Here is a 10864-nt window from a genome sequence, read left to right as displayed (position 1 = left end):
AATGTTACTTCTCTGTTTTCTGGAAAGGTTTTAGCTGTGCTGCCAGGCTTCTGAGATACAGAGCGTTCATGTCTGCAAGAAAGGACAGTCAGAGGCCTCCCATCTGCCATCAGCGTCACCCGGGGGGGGGGGGATGGGGTCAGTGGGGCTTTGAGAATTTTGTCATTTTACCTGATGTGCATATTCTTAGATTTGGGACCTGTTTTCCACTTGGGTTGTTTTTTTTTTTTTGTATGTTTGTTAGTTTTGCGTGTGTTTGCAATGACTATATATTACTTCTTAATAATGTTTTATTAAGTAATTTTAAAATGTCTCAATATAAAAAGATTCTCCTACCTTGCCTTTCAGAGGAAGGCAAAATGACACAGGAAAAGGGAATAAAGTATTAGAAATGAGAGAAAACATTTGCATATAAGGGTAAAGTGGGGGCGCCTGGGTGGTTCAGTCACCCAGAGCATCTAACTCTTGATCTCAGAGTCATGAGTTCAAGCCCCACACTGGGCGTGCAGCCTACTTAAAAAAAAGCGGGGGTGGGGGGGGGATAAAATGTGCTTGTTCACCAGTGAAAAAGCAGATTATTTTAGACCCATTAAAATAATCATAAATGAGGGGCGCCTGGGTGGCGCAGTCGGTTAAGCGTCCGACTTCAGCCAGGTCACGATCTCACGGTCCGTGGGTTCGAGCCCCGCGTCAGGCTCTGGGCTGATGGCTCAGAGCCTGGAGCCTGTTTCCGATTCTGTGTCTCCCTCTCTCTCTGCTCCTCCCCCGTTCATGCTCTGTCTCTCTCTGTCCCAAAAATAAATAAACGTTGAAAAAAAAATTTTTTTTTTAAAAATAAAAAAAAAAATAAAATAATCATAAATGAAAGGCTAACCCACTTCGAGGATGTCTAAGTGTGCCAGGGAGTCACAAAATAGGCCAGCCGAAAGCACAGGAGGACAGAAAGGGTAAAAGGGCAAAATTAAATTGAAGCGGCAATTTTTGCTAATAGAATAAAAATGGAAACTAAAGTGAACGCTTGAGTTAGGGATTAATATGTGGACACAGTGTTCTCCTACTTAATTCTGTAACGTTGTCTCACCTCGGGCTCAGAATCCGCACGTTTATTAGATTCAGGATATCAGCACTTTATTGTTTTGCTTCTTTAGGGAATCAGCTCATGAGACTAAAAATGTACCATGACAACCGTGTCACTTAGATCCTCTGACAGTGTAATGAGACCTCCCTTTAGCAGATTTCTTTCCTTCTGGAAAATTCTACTTCACGAAAAATATTTTAGCAGCATCCCATGCTCAAAGTATTTAAGAGGTTCAATGCTTAAATGTGCAGAGAGCCCCCCCTGGGGAGGGACAAATCCTTTAGAAATCAAATGTTTACCTTTCCACCCACCACTGTTCTAAATTCGGATTCCTACAGAACGTTCCCACTCAGCTAGTCCTGCTGAACCAAAGGCCCTCCAGCCATGGCCTACAGCACCTGCTGCATGGGCCGCCCTCCCCCGGCCAGGTAGAGCGGGAAGGGTGGGCACACCCCAAATTGCTTCCTTCCACAAGGGCGCAAGCTACACAGGAATGCTCTGTGTGTGATCAGAAGGGGGCCTTGCCTTTTGACTGGGGGCCCTCGCAACCCCCAGACCTAACCTTGATGGGGCTTCCTGCTCCATTCTCCACACAGCTGGCTGGCTCTGGGGCATAGTGGGGAGAGCACAGGCCTTGCAAGCAGGCTGCTTGGATCGGACCCCGCCCAGCCCTCTTCCATGACTCTGGGCAAACCGCACCTCTGTTCCCCCATCTGTAAGACAGAGTTGATAGCAATACCTATCTCGTAATGGTAAGGATTCGGTAAAGCTCGTGAACTGTTAGAATTGAACCAGCTATGATCCTTACTACCACTGGCACTCCATGAAAGTGAAAGCACGTTGCTAGAGCCAGGAGACACGAACGGGGTTTCAGGTTGTAAGCTGGGCTCAGAAGAGGTCAGGTGGCTGGAGGGAGAATGCCAAGAACATGCTAGGGACATGTGGGGGCGGGGGGGGGGGAACAGGCCAGTGGAGCAGAGAGGTGACACTCGTCTTAACGTGCTCCCTGAAAAAAGGAGTAATTCCAAGTCCCACACATGATTTGGAAAACCAGGTCTTTGTGGATCTGAATAACTGTCCTGCTTTTTGGCCCCACAGCACTGAATGAAGAAGTCAGCCACTTCGAGAAGCGAAAGCTATTTATTTTGGTATCCACGGTGATGACCTGGGCACGCTCCAAACTCCTGGACCCCGTAAGTAGAGCACTAGCTTTTCCTTTCTGTGACATCCCACCCTTGAGACCCCCTGATGTGTGTGTGGAGAGAACTTTCTCTAGGGCACTGTGTCCTCTTACACACTCCTGAAGCCCATCCCGGAATAAGCGTTCAACAGAAATCACGGACCCCAAGCACGCTGAATTCTAGGGGGCCTCGTTGTGCTATGTGCCCCTGAGAAAGGAAAAGGAAACTCTACAAATGACACTCAACCACAACCATGCTTACGTATCACTTACACTTCTTATTTGAAGAAGCTCTTTCAGACTTAGACCTGTGTTTCTGCCCCATACCTTCTTGCGCATAGACGGAAAGGAGAATATAAGCAACATGCCGTTGTGATCACAACACCCAACTTGTTCATATTCGGAGTCCAGACGTCTGACTCACGCCTACCTTCTTTGTCCGCACGGTAACTCAGTATGAACCCTGCCTCGCGGCATTTATTTCCTTTTCTGTGAAGCCCATAGTTCTTACTTTGCAAGAAAATGTGAAACGACAGCCATTCTCCCAGGGGCTGCTTGTTTTCTTTACCGATATCAGGTTTACATTCGCGGCTCTGCCCCAGTGCCTTTGTGCCATGAAGTGCCTTTTAGTTTCAGCGCCGAATCACGACGTGATCTTTTAAAGAGACGTTTAGGAAGGCAATTAAATGATCACACGCGGTACCTAATTCCATCTGGAAGGATGCTAGTATGAACAGCTGTGCTCAAGGTCACCCTCAGGCACCAGCAAGGACAGAGTCAATGCCCCTGGCTGAGAACGGCTGTAATCAGCCGTTGATCCCGAGGCACATTCTAATGTCAGAGATGTCAGGATGTCGGGGGGAAATGCACACGTTAGAATCAGTGGGATACATTACCTATAACAAGGAGATATTTAGGGATTTATCACACATCGCCTCAAACGCCATTTGTTTAACTGTCTCTCCCTTGGTGAAGCAGGACATGCTTGACGTAGGGCCCTGAGGGTTTCAGTCCTTTTCTGAAAAGTAAAGTTCACTCACCCACTCCATTTGGTTGCCCCCACCTCAAGGGCCAAGCCAGTCGTTGGACCCTGTCGTGGTTGTTTCCCTCAGCATGTTCAGCCAAGTGTCTGCTGCAACACAATTATTGGTCACTCGACTGGCTGCAGGCCTGGTTGACCGTGCTCAATGAGTGAGAAACCGCTCGTACTGACTTAAGCAAAACGGGAATGTATTGACTCATAGCTGGTAAGTCCAGTGGTGGACTTCAGGCACAGCTGGAACTGGAGGCTTAAACACAATGTCTTCAGACCTCGCTATGCTCTTTCTCTCTTCCGTGGCTTCTTTGGTCCCGAGTAAGCTTTGCTCTCACGTAAGCTCCCCTCCTGTTGGGCCCCAGCAGCTCCCAGGCTTACGTCCCCTGGAGCGTCAATTCTCTTTTCCACTTCCGTTTTGTCTCATCCCAGGTCTTGAGCCTCAACCTGAGCCGGTCACAGAGGCCAGGGGAACACAGAACTCGGGGTGGGCAGGCCTGGGGTTCTATACTCGCTTCTAGAGGCGGGGGTGACTGGCCCCCAAACTACAGGGGCTGAGAGTGGAGAAGAGATGGGTCCTCCAAAGAAAATAGGGGGAAATGGCTGCTGCGTTAGTTCCTAAGCCCTGTGGCACGTCCCCATCCTCCCATTATGGCTCTAACCTATATGTCCGTAAACAGCTCATGATGGACTGACGTGAGGCTTATTAAGGTATAAGGTACATAGAGTACCCATCACCCTCTTCCTCGCGCAGCTCTGTGAGTTTTGACAGATGCATATGGTTGTGTAACCACCACAGCAACCAAGATAGAGGACATCTCCATCACCCCCTGAAATTGTCTACCTTGCACCATACAAAAGCTCAGTTCCAGATGGATCACAGAATTCAAAGTGAAGACCAAAACTTTCATTTTTTGAGAAATATTAATAGAATCTATACAGGGAGTCTCTTAAACAGGACCTAGTAATGCGAAATATGAAAATAAAATGAATAAATTCAATTGCAATGAAGTGAATGAGGCATTTATGGATGAAACGATGCTATGTGTGAGATTTCCTTCGAAATCATCCAGTGGATGAAGAGGTAGATGGGGGTAGAGAGGAAACCAGTTTCGCTATGTAGGAATCTGAATCGAATCAAACGTAAACATCACACAGACCCCAATGGAAGGGTGTTCTATTCAATAACTGGCCTATATTCTTTAAAGATGGCAATGAGAGAGAGAATTGAAACACTATTCCAAATAAAGACGATTGAGACATGGCGGCTCAGGGCCAAACGTGATCCTGGATTGGCGTCTGTACCAGAGGAAAAGCGCTATACAGAACATTACTGGGACAGTTGACAAAGTTGGGGCATGGACTGCAGATTGGATAGAGCTATCCTATCAGTATGAAATTTCCTGAATTTTGTCACCGTAGTCCGGTTTCATAGGAGAATGTTCTTAGGAGATACACACTGAAAAGTAAAGAGAAAAGGGGTGCGGTGTATGCAATCTGCTCTCAAATGGTTCAGAAAAAAATAAATAGTTTTAATAATTAAAAGCAAAATCTTCACCCAGCCTAGCAAATCCCTCCACAAGGCAGGAGAGAAAAGAAATAGCTTTATTACGGAACAAGCATTAAAATGGAATGTCACAGGGCGCCTGGGTGGCGCAGTCGGTTAAGCGTCTGACTTCAGCCAGGTCACGATCTCGCGGTCCGTGAGTTCGAGCCCCGTGTCAGGCTCTGGGCTGATGGCTCGGAGCCTGGAGCCTGTTTCCGATTCTGTGTCTCCCTCTCTCTCTGCCCCTCCCCTGTTCATGCTCTGTCTCTCTCTGTCCCAAAAATAAATAAAAAACGTTGAAAAAAAAATTAAAAAAAATAAAATGGAATGTCACGCTTGGCGTAGGTGATCCGCTAAGAGGTTGCAGACGTAGAAGGAAATCTCACCTTTTTCCAGAGTCAACCAGATACAATCCATTGCATACATGTTTCCTGGCCAACAACAATTAGCTCTTGAGTGAGAGGCCTTGACATCACCATCTGTCACAAATAGTTTGTCCCAGAGTCACCTAGTAATTTGGGTGGCCATCTGTGTTAGCTAATTGGCTTTATCCAGAGGAAAAACAAACCTTTCGTAGCTTTATGACAGGAGGTAGTTTCGGAGCTTAGAGCAAGGCTTCCAGCAAAGTGAGGCTCCTACCTGCCCACCAAAACTGGAAGACAGGGGTCCTCTCTCCACTGATGTTTACGTTACAATTTTTTAAAATTTATCTATTTTGAGAGAGACAGAGACAGCATGAGTTGGGGAGGGGCAGAGAGAGAGGGAGGCAGAGAATCCCAAGCAGGCTCTGCGTTGTCAGTGTGGAGCCCGACTCAGCTCAACCCCATGACCTGAGGCAAAGTTAAGAGTCAGATGCGCTTAACCCACTGAGCCACCCAGGCGCCCCGGGGAAAGTTTATCTCTTATTCATATAGAACATATGACAAGTGTCCCAGATGAATGAGTACGTGTCCTCCCAACTCTGATTCGAGACCCAGACTCCTTCCATTGGATGGCTTGACCATCTCCCAGAATGGCCTCCAGAGCCATGATGCAAATCTATATCAAGCCAGGGAGCCCCCCCGGGGAGAAGTCACAAAAGATCATGCTTGGGGGAACCTTTGCAAGCCAGGCCTGAAGACATGTGCGTCCTTTCTCTAAATCCCTTGGGCTAAAACCCAGTCACATGGCCACACCCAACCGCAAGAGAGGCTGGGAGGTGTAATCTCACTTTGTGCCCGGGGAAAATCAAGGTGGTCCGGTCTTTGGCACAGAGAGAAGTCTGCCAGGAGACCCCTGGGAAGGGCTCATCTCTGATAAAGAGAGCCTTCAAGGAAGATGCAACCTTCTTCCCTCTGGGAATATTATTGACTGTGGATATGACACTTGGGACTGCTGTTGCCAGTGTTGCTTATAAGCCTGAAGAGGAGGGCCACACAGTGAGTAAGGTAGAGCTCAGAGGGCATCAGAGGAGCACAGAGGCCCATCACGGGGCACCTGGAGCCACCGGGTTTTTGAATGTTATTTATCGGAGGTCATGAATCCCATCAGTGTTGGGGCCATTTTGAATTTGACTTTCTGTTACTTGTAGTCAAAAGCAACCAAACGGACATAAAACTGTATAAGGAGCATTTTTAATACAAAAGAAGTGTAAATATAGTAGAATATTTTCATTTGTATTTATTTTGACAAGTAGGAAAATCTTAATGTTTCTGGGGCTTTCTTCTTTAGTATATTTTATTTTATTTTAGTTTATTTTATTTTAGTTTAGTTTAGTTATTTATTTTGAGAGAGCAAGAGAGTGGGAGAGGAGCAGAGGGAGGGAAAGACAGAAACCCCAAGCAGGCTTTGCACTGTCAGCATGGAGCCCGATGCGGGGCTCGATCTCACAAACCTGAGCCAAAATCAAGAGTCCAATGGTCAACCAGCTGAGCCACCCAGGTGCCCCAGTATCTGTTTTAAAAGTATAGCTATGTGTTTGCTTTTTTTTTTTTTTTTATGTGTGAGTTAATAGGGGTGAACTTTACTCAACCAAATAATCCAGAGGAAGAAACTGGTGCATTCTGATAGTCACACGGAATAACCAGCTGGGAAAAGGAGTCCAGCAAGTGGGTAGTCCACACACGCAGTGAAACACAACGACCAACTAAAGAGTGGGTCCAACGCCATATTCCAAGACAACAGATTTCACCCAATATCCTAAACAAAAAGAGGGAGATCACTCTGCAGAGTCAGCTTTTCACCTCCTGGAAGGACGAAGCCTCTAAACAAGCTTATTGATTGCAGTGAGATGCCCAGGAGACAGGCTACGTTTCCAGAAATGCTACCAGACATCGATATGTATCAATTATAGGATAATGGATATAATGCCGACCCAGGGTCGACTCGTCATTGATTGGAAAAGCAGAGATGCAAATAGTTGCAAGGATCTAAAACCTATATGAAAGATACAGGTTATCTATCTATCTATATATAAAATATATATATATATTAAAATATATTTTACTGGTATATTTGTAACACGTGACATTTAAGGACTAGAAGGAACACAGTCAGATGATAGTAGCAAAGGTTCATAATGCGAAAGCCAGGTCTCTGTCCCAACCAGGAATCGGGAGGACAACTCAGAAGCTGAAGCCCAGGTTGTTGACATTCATGGGCGACCGTGCAGCTGGCCAGGGAGGGGGTGATCTTGCTTGTCCATCAGTCCCAGTCTCAGAATGTTAAGGACGAGTTTGACTGGCCATCAAAACCTGAGCACCAGGGATGTGACCGTCTCTGCAGTAGCCGTGAGGACTGAAGGAAAGACAAATTCTACTAGAAGAGGGATGCTGGGCACCCAGTCACAGGGAGCAGGAGGGTCCATGAGGCAGGGTCCTATCATGACAGCCTGGGGCCGTAGGGATGCCGGGACTCCATTCATCCCGGAGGGAAAGCTGATAGTGAGTAGGATGGCCAGATTTAACAAATACAAGTACAGGATGCCCAGTTAAATTCTAATTTCGTGTAAATGGTGAGTAATGTTTAGCTTAAGTCTATCCTGTGAGATATTTAAGACATATTTACACTAAAAATTATTTGGTGGTTTATCTGAAATTCAAATTTAGCTGGGTGCCCTGTAGTTCTTCTAGCTACCCTTTATGTGAGCCACTGGACATGCTTTAGAGGTCAGCTTATCCCGTAACATGTACTCATTGAGTGCCTACCATGGACCCAGAATTGTTCCCCTTGAACACTAACTCTCCCCCCGTTTTACTCCCCATGCCAAAACCCCCAATCCACCTGCCCTAGCCTCACTCCCTTCCCCCCACCCAACAACCCATCGTACATCCTGTCAACTCATCACCCAAAATGTGCCATAATCATCTTGCTTTCTTTGTATCCATGGCGATGTCCTAGACCAAGCCTCAGCCGTTACCACCTTCCATTGTGAAAGCATCCCGGGAACTGGTGCCTCCGTCACCTCCTTCCAATGCAATCTTCAAGGGACAGCCTAAGTGATCTTAAAATATAATTCAGATCATGACTTAGTGCTGCTTAAAGTGCTCAAAACCCTTCAATGCTTCCTTATGCTCTTAGTATAAATCTAAACTCCTCCACATGGCCCACAAGCCCTGGTAAACTGCCTCACCCTCCACCAGTTCCCAGCTTGGTCCCCCATCATTTGGGCCCTTCCTCCCATTTCTCCAACCTGCCAACAATCGGGGTCCTCAACCCTGTGTTTCTTCTGTTTCTCTGATTCATTCCTTGTAAACTCAGGGCTCCAATGTTTTGGGTTGATTATGTAACTTGGACCACTGTGAAGTGGTTGAAAGTCTCCTATTGAACAATGTGTTTTAAAAATCCCCCTCCAGGAGTGCCTGGGTGGGTGAGTCCATTATGCTTCCGACTTCGGCTCAGGTCACGATCTCACGGTTCATGAGTTCAAGCCCCGTGTCGGGCTCTGTGCTAACAGCATGGAGCCTGCTTGGGATTCTCTCTCTCTCCTTCTCTCTGCCCCTCCTCCACTCTCCCTATCTCAAAAGAAGATAAAATAAGCATTTGAAAAAATAAAAAAATAAAATCCTCATCCAACTACGAGGACCTCTAAATCTGGATGGATTTAGAGAAGCCACTCTGTACCATGGGTCTCAGTGTCCTCCTTTGAGTCTCTGTAAGTTTCCATTTTGTGGTTCTGGTAAGAATCCTTCCATGCGACTGGGCAGGAGGGTGAGCTGTGGGAGGACTGGACACAATGTGCAGCCCAGCGGACTGCCAAGAAATATTTTTCATCCCTGATTCACAATGCAAATTGATATTTCACCTTATCTGATGAAGCCTGACATAGAAATTTGCACATGGAATGTTCTTATGAGGTTGATTCGAGGGGAAAGGGCAGTGTGGAAGAGAAAGAAAAACCCATGATTTAGATTAAAACATGAAACTATGTAAGTTGCAAGAACTATTAAGAAATGGGTTATTGAGGAGCGCCTGGGTGGCTCAGTTGGTTAAGCATCTGACTTCGGCTCAGGTCATGATCTTGTGGTTCGTAAGTTCAAGCCCCGTGTCGGGCTCTGTGCAGACAGCTCGGAGCCTGGAACCTACTTCCGGTTCTGTGTCTCTCTCTCTCTGCCCCTTCCCTGCTTGCACTCTCTTTCTCTCTCTCTCTCAAAAATAAATGAGCATTAAAAAATAATTTTAAAAAATCAAAGAAATGGGTTACTGAAGGTCTTGATGGAATCCCAGAGACAACCTGACGCTGTCTCTACAAAATAAAAGAAAGACATTTGAATTTTTATTTTGTTTCAATTAAGTATAAATGATAACATTTGGCCAGCTAAAGCATTTTCAAGGAAGTCAAATCACTGTAAAAATAAGCAGTAACTTTTCAGATGCTTTATCTGAGCTCTTTGGAACATAGCCGAGCCAGCATCTGGGGCTTAGATGTTTTATGTAGCTCTTGAGTTTCACCCATCCAATCTGGATTTTTTTCTTTCACAGGATGATTCTGAGATCCCGTTTACTGAGGAGGATTATCGAAGAAGAAAGCAACATCCTAATTTTCTGGACCACATCAATGCCGAAAAAATGGTTCTCAAATTTGGAAAAAATGTAGGTGTGGAGTAGTAAGGCATTTAGGGTAAGAGAAGTCCTTTCTGAGGCAGCGCTCAACGCACGTGGCCGGGACTGTTCTCCGTGCCTTACGGACATCATCTCAGCTCGTTAAACGCCTCTTTCCTTGTCCTCACGCCCACAGGTCTCTGAGCTTCAGGCTCATCCCAAGATGAGCCTTACATCTGGTTCTGGCTTTGGTCCAGTCCACTAAGTTGAGAGCCTTGTGTTAGGCCCCAGCAGAGCTCAAGCCCTTATCCACTAAGGTGTGGGTCCAAAGAGTCCCTTAGCCCAGAAGAGGCAGATAACTCAGAGTTGGAGTGGGGAAGAAGGGAGCCACATTTCCCCTTTTTCCAGAATCTATCTCATTTGTTTCTTATAACCGAAAAGTGCCTATTAACCTTCCCTTACAAATAAGGCGGAGAGGACATCCGGCAGTTAAATAAGTGGCCCAAGTTCACACAACTGGGATTTGCTGAGCACCGTTCTGCGCGCACAATTCTTGGCCTTGTCTGATCCACTCCTTACAACAACGGTCTTGAATCTGTACATCATTATCCCCATTTCCCGGATGCGGGCACTTCAGGAAAGAGGCATCAAGTGGTACAGCTGTGGTTCAGAACTAGATCCATCAGACTGTGGGGGTTATTTAATTTTTCTTGATTTCAAAGCTCAGTCTTGCAGTAGAGTTGATCTTGACACAGGCCTGGCCACCAGTTATTAAGATCGACCCATAGCTGAGAAACTCTTGTAAATAATAACACTTGTTAGCCTTCTGTTGCAGCAAAATTTATCATTTGGATACTATACAACTATACTATACTATACTATACTATACTATACTATACTATACTATATACTATACAACTATACTATACTATACTATACTATACTATATTATACTATATACTATAGTATAGTATAGTATAGTATAGTTGTATAGTATCCAAATGATAA

General features: G+C 45.8%; 1 long non-coding RNA gene across 1 annotated transcript; it reads left to right on the top strand.

The window, feature by feature from the left end:
* Positions 1–2144: 2144 nt before the first annotated feature.
* LOC121025144 (uncharacterized) lies at positions 2145–9909 on the top strand. Its single transcript, XR_005787957.1, has 2 exons — positions 2145–2271; positions 9797–9909. It is a non-coding gene; the product is annotated as an uncharacterized LOC121025144 (long non-coding RNA).
* The last annotated feature ends 955 nt before the right edge of the window (positions 9910–10864 follow it).

Source organism: Herpailurus yagouaroundi, unplaced genomic scaffold (genome assembly GCF_014898765.1).
Source record: "Herpailurus yagouaroundi ecotype Mexico unplaced genomic scaffold, PumYag 67507, whole genome shotgun sequence".
NCBI lineage: Eukaryota > Metazoa > Chordata > Mammalia > Carnivora > Felidae > Herpailurus > Herpailurus yagouaroundi.
The sequence above is the reverse complement of the archived record's forward strand: the minus strand, read 5'-3'. Positions and strand labels throughout refer to the sequence as shown.